The sequence below is a fragment of the Rana temporaria genome, chromosome 2 (genome assembly GCF_905171775.1).
Source record: "Rana temporaria chromosome 2, aRanTem1.1, whole genome shotgun sequence".
Lineage (NCBI taxonomy): Eukaryota > Metazoa > Chordata > Amphibia > Anura > Ranidae > Rana > Rana temporaria.
Window position 1 is genome coordinate 63,724,061 of NC_053490.1, and position 18,221 is coordinate 63,742,281.

Here is an 18,221-nt window from a genome sequence, read left to right on the forward strand (position 1 = left end):
TGAATGAATGAAGTGTTGCTGGGCAGGTCTCTGTGTATAAGGGCATGGATGGATGACGGAGCTGGTGCTGTGCAGGTCTCTGGATAAAGGGGGGATGGATGACGAAACTGATGCTGTGTCTGGATCTCTGAAGGCATCAGCCTCCCTGCGGGCAGACAAGGGTTAATTCCTCCTGTATCGGTCCTGGCTGATTCCAGTAGCGCCTTCCCATGCTATGGGGAAGCAGCTGTTTTTTTTTTTGGGGTGGGGGGGTGGGGAATGGATCTGGTCACACAGACACTGGAGGAGATAGACACACACACGCTGCCATAGCTGAGCATCTGTGATAGAGACAGCCTGATCCCAGCTCTATAGGACATCGCTGGCTGCTGTGACTCTGCGGTAAGGTGTGGGGGTCCTGTCTCTGCGGTGCAGGGGGGGAGTGCTGCTGCTGCTATATGCCATCGCAGGCTCCTCTTCAGTGCAGAGTGTGAGCAGACTGGCCCTGCCTGCAGGTGAGTGCTGTAGGTGCATGCATGATCCCCATTGATCCCCCCTCTTCCATTCCTCCCTATGGCAGGCTCTGCATCATGTCACATACATGGACTATAGTGCTTGCTCCATGTGTGTGTAGTATGTGTGTGTATCAGTGCCTGTACCCTCTGCATATCACACAACAGCCATAGGTAACATGCTGTCTGCTCTGTGGTCCCATCAAACGGAGATCGCACATTTCACATCGCACAAGGCAGCGCCAACTGATTGCACATCTATAGTTTCTTTTTTTTTTTCTAATCAGCTTTGTGCATTCATTTATGTGAGTATACAATGGTGCTCCTTGTATATGTGGCTGCTACAGCAAGAAATACACTGCAGGGATGTCAGGGATTAATTGTCGGGGTATTTTTTTGGGGGGGGGGGGGGGAGATCTAGAATACTAGAGTTTGGAAGAGAATTTGTTGTAGGTGTGTCTGAACAGCATAATAGTGGCATCAGAATTACATTTAGAAGAAAGAAAAAAAAGTCTCATCAGCTTCATTGACATTTGCCTCCTTGGCATTCAGTTACACCACTTATGTGCTGGCTGCTGTGTCTGATGGTCCAGTTGGTGGCCAGGGGACATGTCTTCATCACATGCCTGCTACAGTAACTCATCTCAGTGTATATGCAGGGATTCCGATCGTTGGACATGTGACATTTATTGCACTCTGTATCATTCCTTCATAACATTCCTCTTTTATTCTTAAAGGGTTCGTATTATGTTTTTTTTTATAAAGGTTTTCACTGTTTTATAAAGGTTGTGTATTGTGCTTTGTACAGGTTTTGTATTATGTTTTATAAAGGCTGTGTGTTGTGTTTATAACGGTTTTGTATCATGTTGGATCAAGGTTGTGTATTATGGATGTTATGTGTTGTGCTTTGTACAGGTTTTATATTGTGTTTTATAAAGGCTGTGTGTTGTGTTTATAAAGGTTTTGTTGGGTCAAGGTTGTGTATTATGGATGTTTTGTGTTGTGCTTTGTACAGGTTTTATATTGTGTTTTTTTAAAGGCTGTGTGTTGTGTTTATAAAGGTTTTGTTGGATCAAGGTTGTGTAGTGTGTTTTATGGATGTTGTGTGTTGTGCTTTTTACAGGTTTTGTATTGTGTTTTATAAAGGATGTGTGTTATGTTTTTAAAGGTTTTGTATCATGTTGGATAAAGGCTGTATATTGTGTTTATAAAGGTTTTATATCACGCTGGATATAGGTTGTGTTTGTCATGTGTTGTGCTTTATACATGCTTTGTATTGTGTTTTATATTGGTTGTGTATTGTGCTTTTTAAAGGTTTTGTATCATGTTGGATAATGGTTTTGTACTGTGTTTTCTAGATGTTGTGTACTGTGCTTTATATAGTTTTGTATTGTGTTTTTGTTGTGTATTGTGCTTATAAAGGTTTTGTGTCATGTTGGATAAAGGTTTTTTACTGTGTTTTAAAGATGTTGTGTATTGTGCTTTATACAGGTTTTGTATTGAGTTTTACAGTGGTTGTGTATTTGTGCTTATAAAGGTTTTGTATCATGTTGAATAAAGGTTTTGTACTGTGTTTTATAGATGTTGTGTATTGTACGCTATACAGGTTTTGTATTGAGTTTTATAGTGATTGTGTATTGTTCTTTTAAAGGTTTTGTATTGAGTTTTATAAACTTATGCAGCTGTGTGTGTAAACACAACATCTATGTTGTGCTTATAAAGGTTTTGTATCATGTTGGATAACGGTTTAGTACTTTGTTTTATAGATGTTGTGTATTGTGCTTTATACAGGTTTTGTATTGTGTTTTATAAACGTATGCAGCTGTGTGTGTAAACACAACATCTATGCATGAATTATGGACAGGTTTCTTAAACTGGCCATACATTATACAATGTTCTTATTCAATAGATTTACCTCCAACTATGTAGTGCAAGGACCTGCCTGATTGCATACCAATTAAAAGTCTTTAGGTTTGACCTGATATTATATTGTTTTGGTAAATCTAATAGAAAATTGTACAAGAAAAGTGTGTAATGTATGGCCAGCCTTGTACAGATATGGTTGTGAAGTCAGGATCCTGATAGGAATGCTCATCTATTAGTATTTGTATAGAGAACTATGGTCTCTCAAAGTATGCAGACATCCACTATCATGAGTTAAATGCATCCTTTAATGCACGTAACAGCCTATAAAGATAAAAATAAAAAAGATGATAAAACAGACCAGCTAAATTTTATTTTTTTCTTTAGATCTAAAATAAATAGAGAAAGAGCCATTTAGATGTATCACTTATGTAGCTGTCTGGCTTAATAGGGATAAATGTGTAGATTTTCCCATTTAAGCTTACAGTCACATAGACTTTTCTCCCTTTCATAGCTCTTAATTTGCGGTGTTATAATCCTTCGGCAGCCAATTTGAGTCTCATGCCGCGTACACACGATCAGTCCATCCGATGAGAACGGACCGATGGACCGTTGACATCGGTTAACCGATGAAGCTGTCTGATGGTCCGTCGCGCCCACACACCATCGGTTAAAAAAACGATCGTGTCAGAACGCGGTGGCGTAAAACACAACGACGTGCTGAGAAAAAAGTTCACTGCTTCCAAGCATGCGTCGACTTGATTCTGAGCATGTGTGGATTTTTAACCGATGGTCGTGCCTACTAACGTTTTTTTTTTCTATCGGTTAGGAATCCATTGGTTAAATTTAAAACAAGTTGGCTTTTTTTTAACCGATGGTTAAATAACCGATGGGGCCCACACACGATCGGTTTGGACCGATGAAAACGGTCCATCAGACCGTTCTCATCGGTTTAACCGATCGTGTGTACGCGGCATCAGATTCACCTGTGGCTTTATATGGTGTAAATACTGTGGCTGGTTTACCAAAGCGGTTATTTTCACCATGGTTTGTGTTCACTACAATGATCCAATCAGTCTTTAGGTCATTTTTTTTTTTAAATCTTACAATTTGATTGGGTATTTGAAGCGGGCGCAGGCTAAAATGACCCCTTCAGTAAGTATTGTGCCACCACTTCTGGAAGTCCATAGCTATTATATTGTGTTGGCTGTCATTGACACATAGGTAAAGACAAAGCCTTTCATTGGCCACAGCTAAAATTGAGCAATTATTACCCATTGCAAAAAATCATTAAAATGCAGTCTTTTATTTATTTTTTGAGTGGATTGTGATCCAGAGGCATAGAAGCATGCAGGTGAACTTTTGTATTGACTGATCTGGAAACTGCATTTTACTGTTCAGGAAGACAAACACTGAAATGTTACTGTATCAAATTTATCAGTATGTCTGCCCAACACAAGGATCGATGAAAGTGCCATAGCTAGTAGAAACATTTGTCCTAAAGTCTTGTACTATTTATATAAGGAATAGAAAACACAAATCAGAGCTATAGCATTTAATTATAAAATTATTTACATTTAAGTGGTTACATATACATTTTTAAAAACCTCTCTAGCATTCTGCTATTGATAAGTAGGTGGCTCACTCAGCCCTGCTTATTGCCCTACCATCTCTTCTTCATAAATTGACACTTAAAATTCATTTTACCAACATTGCTATAAAGTTTGACTGGTATTGAAACCATAACAACAATTTAAAGTGACACTTTCACCAACTTCAAATGCTTACTTGCAGTGTTTTTTTTTCTTAGCATAATTAATTATTTTTATTATGCAACATGCCTTTGAACATTGCTCTAAAATTTGACTACTCCTGGATAAGTCAATTCCCTAGCACAGTCCCCTCCCTGAATGCATGTCATAGACCTCTCCTCTTCTAGGCGTGTCTAATTACTTACTGTCTGTGCTGGCTGAGCGCCTCTGGCCTTTCCTTCACATCTCGACAAATATTTTTATGTAGCAGCCAGGAAACAAGCAAAGGAAGAAACTATAGAGCAGCTTTTCTTAACCATGGTTCCTCTAGAGTGGTTCTCAACCTGGGGTCGGGACCCCGTCGGGGGTCAAATGACAATTTGCCAGGGGTCACCGAATCCTGGGCTGTTCCTGAAGCCCGCAGCACTCTCAACCTTTTCACAGCCATCCAGCAGGGCTGTCCCTGGAGCCTGTGGCCGCCCATTCAGTTCACGGCAAGTCTGTGGGGCAGAGACTAGAGGTCCGCTGACTGGTGAGAAATGTGAAGTGGGAGGGGCTGGAGGAGACCCTGTCTCCTGATTTTGGCATAGGTGTCACTGCTGCGAGACACTACAGAGCTGGAGACACAGTGAGTAACACTACCTTAGAGTTGCCATTTAAAGACCCCACTACAGTTCTCAGATCAGCAGATGATCTTGATCAAGAGCATCTAAGCTGGCTGATCAGAACTCCCCGCCAGCACTCCTAAAATGTACCAAAAGGGGTTTTAATACTGTACGAGTGTAAGGAACTTGGGGAGCCCTAAATGTCCGTGGGCTAGGGGTGCAAATTGCTTGTCTGGCCTTAGGTGCTGACAACCCATGCTATGAAAATTCTACTGTTAGGGGTTCCCACAACTTGGGAAATTTTATCAAGGGGTCACGGCACTAGAGAGGTTGAGAACCACTCCTCTAGAGGTTGCTAAGGGCATCTTGAGTAATTTCAGACTCTCTAAAATAAATAGGCATTGACACCAGTAATATTTTTAGTTATTTGCATCTAAGGCAGGCCATACATGGTGCACATTTCTTTCCTGCAATTTGCTCGATTCCCCATAAACACAGGCAGTGCTGACAGGGCAAGTCCCTCCTACTGAGCAATTGTCTGCTCCCTGTGGGGGTGGGCGAAGCCCTCCCCACTAGGAGAAGACAGTGAATATTGTTAGCGGCTATAGCAGCAAGAGAATCCGGCAGGCTGGTTGTACCCAAGTTGATCGATCGATCAACTTTGTACATTCAGCTTGCTCATTAGACATGTGCACAACAAAAATTTTCGTATTTTTTTGTTCCGTTTTGTCTCGTTCCGTAGATTCGTAAAGATTCGTAATTTCGTAAGACTCAAGTTTTCCTATTCGGACCCGTTCGTATTTCGTAAGACGCATGTTTTCCTATTCGGACCCGTTCGTATTTTCGTAACAGTTTTATTTTTGTATATACTGAATGATTCGTAATTCTGTCTAATTAATTTTCGTTGATTCGAAATTCAAAATTCAAAATTTTGTTAGATAATAATTTTCATTTAATGGATTCGTAATTTTGTACTTTCGTAAATACATAGCAATACGCAGCTAATCCATATTAAGATATACTTTATCTTAAGCCCCGTACACACGGTCTGACTTTTTGCCAACAAAATGAGCGTTTTCCAAAAAATCCGACCGTGTGTACGCGCTATCGGACAAACTTTTTCGGTTTCAAAAGTCTGGCCAACTCTCTTCAGACAAAAATCCACGGAAAAGTTTTTTTGAAGTCTGATCGTGTGTACGAAGCTTTACACTGTACAATGTGACTCAGCACAAAAGAGATAAGCTGATTGGCTAAGATATTAAGTAATCCCTCACTATCTATACTGCCCAGTGCCCATTTGAAAGAACGATACAAGTACACACATTTACGAACAGACAAAGAAACGGATTTACAAAACACACAAATGAAAATACGAACATACGAATGAAAATACGAACAAAGGATTTAAAATACGGAATGCAAATCGTTCATTATAGATTTATCTTTCGTTCTTTTGCTTTTTCGGTGTTTCGTATTTTAGTAAGATTGTCCAATCATACGTTCATATTTTCGCTTGTTCGCTATTTTGCTTATTCGTAATTCCGTAATTTTCGTATTTTGGTTCTTTCAGCTTTTCGGATGTTCGAATTGATCCGAATATACGAATACTAACAAATTCATACGAAAATCCATTTGTTAAGAACGAGAACTCACATGTCTATTGCTCATTAATGGTTCGAATCTCAGCTGGTTCCTGCTGAACGGGCCAAGATTTAAACCATGTATGACCAGCCTAAAACAGGCATTATTCCATTTAAGGTGAATTATTTCCATTTACCACTAGTGTAAGAAATATTCTTTCCACTGCCCACTAATCACAAGGAGAATTCATTCCACTTACAACCAATGTTAGGCAAATTCTTACCACTTACAACCAAAGTACATAAGAGCATTCTTCACACTGACCACCATGCTAATGTACTGTGAGTTGTAGAAGTTGTAATTAGTAGTAGGGGTTTCCTGAGAGCTGAAAGTTATTTCAAGTGTTCCTCTGGGTTAAAAAGGTTGAGAAAGGCTATTTTAGAGTCTCATTTGAGTGACAGCCCTAAGTCAAATAGGGCTGCTGACATCACATCCAAGATGGCGGTGCCCAGCGGCAGCCTTAGTATTTTTTTTTTATGTCTACACAAGGGATCATTTTGCAGGCAAATAACATAATTAAAATACGTTAAATGCAGATACTGTATAGTCCTGTGGAAATAAATAATCTGGGGACAGGGTCTCTTTAAAGTTGTTTATTTCTAAGTTAGACAAAGCAGACAATAACTGATTGCTGATTGGTTGGTTGTTGGCATATATAACTGTGGTATAAAATTGTACCCAAAATGTTAGAAAACAGCGTTATATCCCAACTCTCTTTCCGGTGCATCTGTAGGGAAGCAATAGGAGTGATATAATGAACAATTTAATGGCGTTTGTTCCCTGTATCATACATATTCACACCCTGAAGTTTAGGGCATTTCCAGGACAGTGATAAAATAAGTCTACAGAATTAGTTACCACTGGTTCGGTGCAGTTTTACAAAATTTATTTGGAGCACTTAGACCTCTCTAAAGGAAATTCTAGGCCCCCAGGAATGAATGGTAATACAAAAAAATCATATATCATGGCCATTTTAATACATGGGGACAATGGAGAGGGAAAAGGGCAGATGGGCAGAAGAAAAGCCTAACATAATGTATGCAAGGGCTTGTTTAAACCAGAGGCATGTGTTAATGCATACACAGTTATGTGTTTTAACTTACATGCAGGTTAACTCTGAAGAAATGTAGTAACAGTTTTCCAATGTAAATAGGAGTTTCCAATAAAGTTGAGTGCATAGCAATGCACAAAAATGTACAATTTCGGAAGTATGATTTCCTCCCAATGTAAAATGTTCTGTTTATGGAATGTTCACCTTACAATTCTTGGAGCAGCTACTCACAGTGGCATTCCAAAGACACCGCTGTGAATGCATTTCCTACATAGCAAAAAATAATTACCGTATTTATTGGGGTATTGCGCGCTCCGGCGTATAGCGCGCACCCCTAAAGTGGACCTGCATTCCTGTAAAAAAAAGATTTTAGTACTTACAGTTTTGGTGTCTTGCGCGGCGTCCATCGGCGGCCTCGTCGGGTCCGGCGTCCGTCTGCGGCTTCGGTGGTGTCCTCCTCGTCGGGTCCGGCGTCCTTCTGCGGTGTCTTCCCGGGTTGGTCCCCGCTTCCCGAGCTGAGTTTGAACTACTGCGCCGGCATATACCGAGCGCAGTACACTCGTGTATAGTCGGGCAGGCTCGGCTCCTCTCGTGGTCACGTCCAATGCGTCCTGTACGTCCAGGACGTGACTGCGAGAGGAGCCGAGCCTGCCCGACTATACACGAGTGTACTGCGCTCGGTATATGCCGGCGCAGTAGTTCAAACTCAGTGCGGGAAGCGGGTATCGGCGTATATAGCGCACCCACGATTTTACCCTGAATTTCAGGGCAAAAAGTGAGCGATATACGCCGATAAATACGATAGCTAATGTTGTAAGCAATGCACAGATTCCTTCAAAAGATTGTTTGAATGCTAAACTCCAAGAATGATCCTTTTTTAACCTCCCTGGCGGTATGATTATTTCAGAAAAAAGGTGCTGAAAGCGGTACCATTATTTGCAAGGAAATTTGGCGTTTTATAATGTAGGCCTGTAATTCTTAGGAATAACTCACTTAAATCTGACAAAACAAGAGTCTAGTAGGCATCCCGGGTATGATTTTTTTTAAAAAACAAAATTATAAATTATAATATAATAAATAATTATAAATAATTATAACAAATAATAATATAATTACAATAAAAATTATTCAATAATGTAATTTGCTCAGTTGCAGAATTGTCGCTGTCATTACTTTTATTTTTTTATGACGAATTTCCCCACAAATCACTATCGCACAATTATGCAAGTGATTATAATTTATTATCGCTGTTTTCTAGCTGCTCTAAAACCATTTTTGACATAAAGAGACACTTTTTGGTTGCTATGGACAATCTACAGTTTGTAGGGAGAAAGAAAGGTTTTTATTATATAAAAGTACATGTAGGGCACTGGGCAGACCACTAGGGACAAGGGGGGTGTGTATTTTTTACATACAGTACTGTAATCTATAAGATTACAGTATACTGTATGTATTGTGTTTGTTTACCTTTTTTAATTTGGCGCCGTTCTCCGCTCCCGTGCGTCATAACGTCGCAGGGAACGGAGATCGGCGGCACACAGAGGCACTGTGTGAATCGAGCGAGGTCCCGCTCGCTCACACAGCGCGGTGGCATCGCTGGATCCAGGGACAAGGTAAGTAAACCAAGCCTGTGGATGCTGCGAGGAGAGCCCGAGTCTGACTCAGGGTTACCGATAGTAGCCAAAAAATCTCACCCCGAGTCAGACTCGGGAACACCGCTCAGAAGGTTAAACTTATGTTGGTCTCCCTTGGTTCTATTTAATCCTTTATATCTCAAATCCAGAAGACCACTGGAGATGTAACAGTCAGAGATGGTAATTACTGAGTGCTGCTAAAGCAACTGGCTATCTACATCCCGAACACAGGGGTCCCTGTCCCAGCACCCTGAGTAATCACAAGTATATCTTGTAATACTTTCAGTGAATACAAGGCATTATCTGATTGAACGAAACAGAGATTGTGACATCCACCCCACCTCTCCATCTCAACCAATCAGAGAATGTTGTATATTCATTGAAAAGATGCAAGACAATCTCTGAATGGTAGAGGTGCTGAGCGAATGACCTGCTGGGTCAATGGCAAGTCGCTCAAGATGTACTTGGAAGAGATCAGTGCTGCCTGACTGTATGTAGCACAGGCTACTACAGTGCATTTTTGCATTCCCTATTAGACAGAACCAAGCTGCATCAATGTAAGTTTGAACATTTATTCCTGGAGTTCAACTTTAGGCACAAAGAAACAAGAAAGATTATTTTACTGTCCTGACTTACAATTTTATATCTGTCAAAAATGGAGGAGCCAGGCTCTCTGGGTACACGAACAGTACACAAACATTTGAGCATGGTCCCTCACCTTAAAAGCTACCTGTCTTGAGAAAATGTGTGGTGCTTCCACTGCTAAACCATGGGTGAGGGTGCATGTTGTAGAACAGGGAGCTCCAAACTTCCTAAGCAAAGGGCCAGTTTACTGTCCTTCAAACTTCAGGGGGGGCCGCACTGTGGCTAGTGAAGTAGAAAATGTCCTGTTGTCAGAGCGAGTAAACCGTGCCCCATGATTAGCATTAGGGGGTGTAATCATAGGTGTGCGCAGGGGGTGTGCCAGGTGTGCCTGGGCACACCCTAATCCCCCTGGGCGCCAGTGTACAGAAGCGTGAGCCTCAGAGAGACAAGTCTGAGGCCATGATTCTGAGTAGCAGGCATTCTGAACACCCCCTTCTCTCTCACCCCCTTTCTCTCTACCCCCCTCTCTCACCTCTCTTTCACCCCCCCCTGACACACACACCCTCTCACCCCCCTCTCTCTCATCCCTTTCTATCACTCTCATGCCCCCCCCACCCCCTCTCTCACCCCTTCTCTCTCACCTCTCTTTCACCCCTCTCTCTCTCACACACACACACCCTCTCACCCCCCTCTCTCTCATCCCTTTCTATCGCTCTCAGGCCCCCCTCACCCCCCTCTCTCACCCTCCTCTCTCACCTCTCTTTCACCCCCCTCTCTCTCACACACACACCCTCTCACCCCCTCTCTCTCATCCCTTTCTATCGCTCTCAGGCCCCCCTCACCCCCCTCTCTCACCCTCCTCTCTCACCTCTCTTTCACCCCTCTCTCTCTCACACACACACCCTCTCACCCCCCTCTCTCTCATCCCTTTCTATCTCTCTCATGCCCCCCTCTCACCCCTCCTTACTCTCTCGCTCCTTCTCTCTTGCCCTCTCTCTCCCTCTTTCGACCTCTTTCACCCCCTCACCCCTCCCTCCTCTATATTTCTCTCACCCCCCTTTCTTTCACACCTCCCTCCTCTATATTTTTCTCACACCCTTTATTTAACACCCCCCCTCCTCTATATTTCTCTCACCCCCTCTCTCACCCCCTCTCTCTCTCACCTCCCTCTCTTTCACACCACCCCTCCTCTATATTTCTCACCCCCTCTCTCTCACCCCCCCTCTCTCTCACATTAAAAAAACATATGTGTTTACATTTTTTTTAAAGAGTGTGTGTGCCTGTATGCGTGTGTGTATTAGGGGTGCACACCCTAATGCAAAAGGCTGCGCACACCTATGGGTGTAATAGTGCCCCATCATTGATATCAACAGGAGGAATAGTGTTCCATCAATTAGTGTCAATGGGTGGAATAGTGCCCCATTATTGCTGTCAATGGGAGGAATAGTGCGTCATCATGGGTTTTATTGAGAGGAATAGTGCACCATCATGGGTGTCAATGGGAAAAAGAGTGCGCCATCATGGGTGTCAATGGGAGGAAGAGTACACCATCATGGGTGTCAATGGGAGAAAGAGTGCGTCATCATGGGTGTCAATGGGAGGAAGAGTCTGCCATCATGGATGTCAATGGGAGGAAGAGTGCGCCATCACTGGTGTCAATAGGAGGAAGAGTGCATCATTATTGGTGTCAGTGTGAGGAATAGTGCCCTATTGTTGGTGTCAGTGTCTCGAAATACACACCAAGGGCTGGATAAAAGCAAGCAAAGAGCCGTATCTAGCACCAGGACCACAGTTTGAAGACCACTGCCGTAGACTGTCATTTTCATCCTTCCTTTGCTAATCGACAAGCACTGACTTGGAGTGAGCATTTGCATGTGTGGTCAGTTTAGAATAAGGATGACAGCCTAATGTCCACCTTCACAAATAATTCTGTTAAGGCAACTCCTACATCTATCCACGAGGCAAACATAAAACCATGCAAGGTGTGGAGCGCCACAAAAAAGAAAAATCAGTGGGCTGCTCAAGCATATGGAAATACATTTTATTGCTGTATACATTTCCAGCAAGTTTTGAAAGACTAAAAACACCCCCTACTTTAGGGTTTGTGAAATGAAATGTACAATATGCTGTTTTAAAAAAAAATCATTCAATTGCCCTGCTGACTTTTTTTTTTTTTTTATGATATTCCTTTTTTTACTGTATTTTATGTTTGCACCAAGGTTCCCATGAGTACAACACTGGTGCCTGGTTTGATGATAAGAACAATTAATCCATCCTAAGATGCAGGACCACCCTTTCACCAAACTGTTCATAGATATCTGTTCTGACAGATTCTCTTTAAAGAGTAATGCCTTGTACACACAAGCGGAATTTCCAACGTAAAAAGTCAGACGGAAGCTTTTCATCGGATATTCCGTCCGTGTGTATGCCCTATCGGACCTTTTCCATCTGAAATTTCCGACGGAATTAGATAGAGAACATGTTCTCAATTTTTCAGATGAAAAAAAATTCTATCGGAATTTCCGTTCGTCTGGATGCAATTCCGGCAGACTAAAAACCACGCATGCTCAGAATCAAGCCGACGCATGCTCGGAAGCATTGAACTTCATTTTTCTTGGCTCGTCGTAGTGTTGTATGTCACCTCGTTCTTGCCGGTTGGAATTTGGTGTGACCGTGTGTATGCAAGACAGCTTGAGCGGAAAAAACTGGTCGTGTGTACAGGGCATTACTCCACTTTTGTTGAGAAAAAAAATATTCCCCTCTGGGTGATCTATGTACATTCGGACATGTTACCAAACTTTTTTTAGTCTGAAGAAATAGCTGTTTGTCTTTCTGTGTCTGTGTGCTAAGTGAATCTGTATGGAAGTGGTTTTATAAATCTACTAAAGGCAGGGGCGGACTGACCATTTGGGCACTCGGGCACTGCCCGAGGGCCCCATGCCACTAGGGGGCTCCATCAGGGTTGCCAGCCTCAGTAAAACCGACAGTATGTAAAAATCTGTGTTTTTTTTAAAAGCCCAAGATTATAGCTGCCCCACCTCTCTAGTACCTGTGAAGGATATGCTTCAGTTTAATTCTCCCTGCTAGTAATGCTGTGTGTGTTAGAGGTACAAGGTGATTTCAGGAGTGACTCATTCCTCTGTGTCTAAATGATTAGATAAGTGGCTCATGTTAATTATTCTGATTGCTTCATTGTGGTAATTACCTCTTCTATATGAGGAGCCAAGCTGTCTAGATAACGTATTCTGTTACAACTAGTAATTAACTTCACTGATGTCATTATCTAAAGAAATGTGTCTTCAGAGTCGGCGCCGAAGTGTCTGCCTATAATCTGTATGGAAGCCCCCACTGTGTGTGAAAAGGGGGTGGAGATTTCATTGTTCTTTGATTGAGGATTAGCTTGTGAACTGCATATATACCTAGCAGCATGCTGCCATTAAAGAGTGTCTTGTTCCAGCAGTAAGCTTGGCTCATGTGTGGCTTATTGGGCGATTCCAGGAATATTCCTCCACGTGGAATATTGGGTGATTTTCGTTATGGGAAGAAGGGAATGTTTGACGGGGATATCATTCTACTACCGTCACAGTACTTTTTCAGTGTGTGTATGTGTATTCTGTGTGTATGTATACTGTGTGTGTGTATCGTGTATACTGTGTATGAATACTGTATGTGTGTGTGTGTGTGTGTGTGTATACTGTGTGGCCCCAAAATCTATTGCCCGGGGGCCCCATAATCTCCTATTGCCCGGGGGCCCCATAATCTGCTATTGCCCGGGAGCCCCATGATCTCCTATTGCCTGGGGGCCCAATGAGTTGTCAGTCCACCCCTGACTAAAGGCAAATAGAACTCTACAAGAGCAGTTGCTCCAGAGCTTCATAAATGAGCAGAAGCTCTGCTGAATTCCCACATTCAATCATGTGCAAGCAAAAATGCAGTTTTTTTCATTTCCCTTGCACCTGATTGGTTACTCTTTGCAAAGTGAAGTTTTACCTAATTTACAAAGCTCTGGAGCAACTGCACTTGTAGAATTCTATTTGCCTTTAGTAAATCCACCCCAAAAGGTCCAAAACACATACTTGCAATTTGACACCTTTCAGCAACAGGCATGTTAACATGCTCGGCCGCAACGCACGTAACACATAATACGTTGTAGTAGCGCAGCAGGTTGGGGTGCTGTATCAGAAAGAATGCTGCATGTCTGCTGTTTTGTCTTTTCTTGCACATTGGAAGTCTTAATGCAATGCACAATAACCACTTGCCGACCTCTGCATGACTATTTACGTCGGCAGAATGGCACGGCTGTGCATATGGACGTACTTGTACGTCCCCTTTAAGACACGGCATTGCGGGCGTGCGGGTGCCCGTCACGAGCTCCGTGAGTGTGACCACGGGTCCCGCGGACTTCATGTCCGCCGGGTGCCCGCGATTGTGTCAATGAGCGGCAGAGCAGGGGGGTGCCTGTGCAAACAAGGCATTTCCCAGTTCTGCCTTGTGACAGGACAGTGATCTACTGCTCCCTGTCTTTAGGAGCAATGATCACTGTCGTGTCACTCGTAGCCCACCCCCCCCCACAGTTAGAATCACTCCCTAACCCCTTCCTTGCCCCCTAGTGGTTAACCCCTTCCAGTGGCGTCTCCAGCTTTCATATTTAGGGGGGGCACATGGGGGGACAGGGACAAAAGTAGGGGGCCAACTATAAAATGCAATTATATATATATATATATATATATATATATATATATATATATATATCCTGGGGCCCTTTACTACGATCCCACTATGGGCCCTTTCACATGTTCTGCAGTGAGCTCCCTTCCTACTATACTGGGGGCCCCCCAGGGTGGCAGAAAACAAGAGATATATGTCACCAGCACAACAAGAAAACATAAGGGTCCAAAGCAGTGGAAGAACTATCAGGGTTGCAAAGGTTGTCTTGCCACCGGGCCCTGGTGTTCTGCCACAGTGGGGATCCCCAGCTGTCCTGTCCCTGCTATTTACAGAGCTGGTCTGGCGTCTGTCTCCTTGGCAGCGGCGGCAGTCTATTAGGATCTAGTGCTGGTGACATTATGGGTGCATGCAGGGGAAGGCTGGCACTATTGGTTATAGAGAGCCGAGCCCCCAGCTGGTCACCTAGCAGCAGTAATGCTGTATAACCTTCTCTGTTGACATGCTGATCGGCATGTGATCCAGGTGATGCTCCCAGTCAGATCTAATAAACACAGTATTTATTAGCATCAAGAGTACAACCACATAAATATAATCAACCGTATGATCAGCAGCCATGTGGGTTCTATGTCTGTAAAGTGTGGGCTTTGATCAATAAAATCACTGATATTTATGACTAGGATTTGACTAAGAGCATCACCTGGATTGCATCCCGATCAGCATGTCAGAGAAGGGTCCACTGCTGCTAAGCAACCTGCAGGGAGCTCAACTGTCTACAACCAATAGAGATGGGCTCAGGTGTGTTTGAAATCCCACATGCCCGATCACGCCAGGAAGCCGACACTCCACAGTGCTAATCAATGTATGGGCTGCCTAAGAGCTAAGACCAGCCATAGACAGTTTAAATCTCAGCTGGTTCAGCAGAAACTGGCTGAGATTTGAACCATTAATTAGCAGATTCTCTTATAATTATCACTAGTGGTTGCTGTATAGTCACTAGTGATAATCACTGTTTGTCGGGAGAATACAATTGCTGGGCAGGAGGGATATTCCCCTGTCACCACTGTCTGTTGATGGGGGAATCATGCAAGTTTCTTTCCTGCAATCTGTGGATGCAGGAAAGAAATTTGCACCGTATATTATCTGCCTAACTGAAAGTGAAAGTAAATTGTGAATGTTTTGAAAGAACATGAGAGGGGGAGGGAGACAGATCGGGGGGGGGGACAGAAGGGATGGAGATAATGTAGTTCAGTGATTACAGTGTACTGCAGTCTGCAGTGCACACACTTAAACACGGCCCAGGCTAGAATATCTGGTTGTGTGAGCGCTCGCATTATGCAGTGTCGGCGAGCACAGGGAGGGGGAGGAATCCCCCGCAGAGCTGACTGGGGGCGCTCTCCCTCTCAGGGAGCAAAATACAAAAATTCCAAAAAAAAAAATTTTTTTTTTTTTGGGGGGGCACATGGTGGGGCACAGCATGATGTTGGGGGGGTCAGGGCCCCCTCTGGCCCCCCCCTAGGGACGCCTCTGACCCCTTCCCTGCCAGTGTCATTTACACAATAATCAGTGCATTTTTTAGCACTGATCGCTGTATAAATGACAATGGTCCCAAAACAGCTTTAAAAGTGTCCAATGTGTCCGCCATAATTTCGCAGTCACAAAAAAAAATGCCATAAATCTATTTCCTATTTTGTAGACGATATAACTTTTGCGCAAACCAATCAATAAACGCTTATTGAGTTTTTTTTTACCAAAAATATGTAGAAGAATACGTATCGGCCTAAACTGAGGAGAAAATTGTTTTTCATATATATATATTTGGGGGGGGGGGGGTATTTATTATAGCAAAAAGTAAAAAATATTGCTTTTTTTTTAAATCATCCCTCTTTTTTGTTTATAGCGCAAAAAATAAAAACAGCAGAGGTGATCAAATACCACCAAAATAAATCTCTATTTGTAGGAAAAAAAGGACGTCAATTTTGTTTGGTGCCACGTCGCACGACCGTGCAATTGTCAGCTAGAGCGACGCAGTGCCGAATAGCAAAAAATGGCCCGGTCATTGGGCAGCCAAATCCTCCGGGGCTGAAGTGGTTAACATATGTAAACATGTGAATTGGCCACTTAAAGACAAAATTCTTTCAGCAGTGACAAGAGACCTACAAAGAGATTTGGCAACCCTGGAATATTTTCCGGTACTCAATTGAGGGCCAACGCCTCAGAGAGACCGATATGTCAAACTGATAATTTCATATACATCATTATTAGGTTCATACGAATCATATTTTATAAGAACATCTGGGAAGTGAATTAGGATAATACCGCATTTAAAAAAAAATAACACCTAAACCCCCATGTCTGCAAACCCCCTTTCCCCCTCCCTCTCCCCCTTGGACTCTTCACCTCTTTCCCTTTTGCCCTTTTTTTTTTTTGTTTTCTTCTCTTCTGAGTTTCTTTTCGGGGCCTTGGCCGCCCCTCTATTTCTTATCTGATTTTCACTTCTCTAAGAAAATGGAAAATAAATATAATTATTAAGTTTATGATATCCATGTAGGTGCATGAGCAATATTGCTGATTATCTGTTCTTATTGTTATTTCTTCTTTGGTTGTAACCCTTGTGGACCAGTTCCCTTGATATAAATAAAAATAAAAAAAATAAAAAAATTCTTTCAGCAGATCATCAAAACCTGTTCCCCTGAGTCACAGCTGTGTGAACAAAAACTCTGGTTCTTCTGCTGTGATTTTTTGAGGATAAACTGCACTACTGTGTTTGTAGCTACAGCCAGGTCACTTTTTAAAGCTAATTTACTGCTTTTTATGAAAATATTTTTTTTTATGAGTGCCCATAGCCATATCTCCCAACAGTCCCTGAGGGACTGTCCCTCATTCAGAACTAAGTCCTCTTTCCTCTTCATTTGTCCCTCATTTTGGTCTAATTTATATAGTTGTATATAAAATGCACAATTTATCTATCAAAAGGTGCTTCCCAGTGCTAAACCTTTCATCCAATTTCTAAACTGCTGCATTTGTACATTTCAAAAGCCAATATAAAGGAATAATACTGATTAAAAAAGCACTTGTGATTTAAACCAATCTTTTTTTGTACAATTCTCCTTTAAGGGGGTGTGACAGGGGGTGTGTCCTATGCCTACATACGTTTGCTAATAGGTGGCCCTCATTCCCATCTCAGAAAGTTGGGAAGTATGCCCATAGCCTGGCTACAGATTTACTTAACCTCCTGGGCGGTGTTCCCGAGTCTGACTCGGGGTGAGATTTTTGGGCTAGGATCGGTAACCCCGAGTCAGACTCGGGCTTGCCTCGCTGGATGTACAGGGAGTTTAACTTACCTTGTCCCTGGATCCAGCGATGCCACTGCGCTGTGTGAGCAAGCGGGACCTCGCTCGATTCACACAGCGTCCTCCTGTGCCGCCGATCTCCGTTCCCTGCGACGTTACGACGCACGGGGACGGAGAACGGCGCCAAATTTAAAAAAGTAAACAAACACATTACATACAGTATACTGTAATCTTATAGATTACAGTACTGTATGTAAAAAATACACATCCCCCTTGTCCCTAGTGGTCTGCCCAGTGTCCTGCATGTCATTTTATATAATAAAAACCTTTTTTTCTCCCTGCAAACTGTAGATTGTCCATAGCAACCAAAAGTGTCCCTTTATGTCAAAAATAGTTTTAGATCAGCTAGAAAACAGCGATAATAAATTATAATCACTTGCAGAATTGTGCGATAGCGATTTGTGGGGAAATTTGTCCTAAAAAAAAAAAAATAATGACAACGACAATTCTGCAACTGAGCAAATTTCAGTGATTTTGATTTGATTACATTATTGAATACCTTATTCCCATTGAAAACGTCAATTTGTGACGAAACGCGTCTGGGACGGCGTGCAGTGACGTCACCGCGTTCAGGAAGGGCTT

The 18,221-nt window shown here is 42.6% G+C and overlaps 1 protein-coding gene across 1 annotated transcript in view; it reads left to right on the forward strand.

The window, feature by feature from the left end:
- The first annotated feature begins 270 nt into the window (after positions 1-270).
- ASIC1 (acid sensing ion channel subunit 1) overlaps positions 271-18,221 on the forward strand; it is a 356,087-nt gene continuing 338,136 nt past the window's right edge. The window contains exon 1 of the mRNA XM_040340273.1: positions 271-494. The gene's annotated coding sequence lies outside the window, so the exon portion shown is untranslated. The remainder of the gene's footprint in view (positions 495-18,221) is intronic.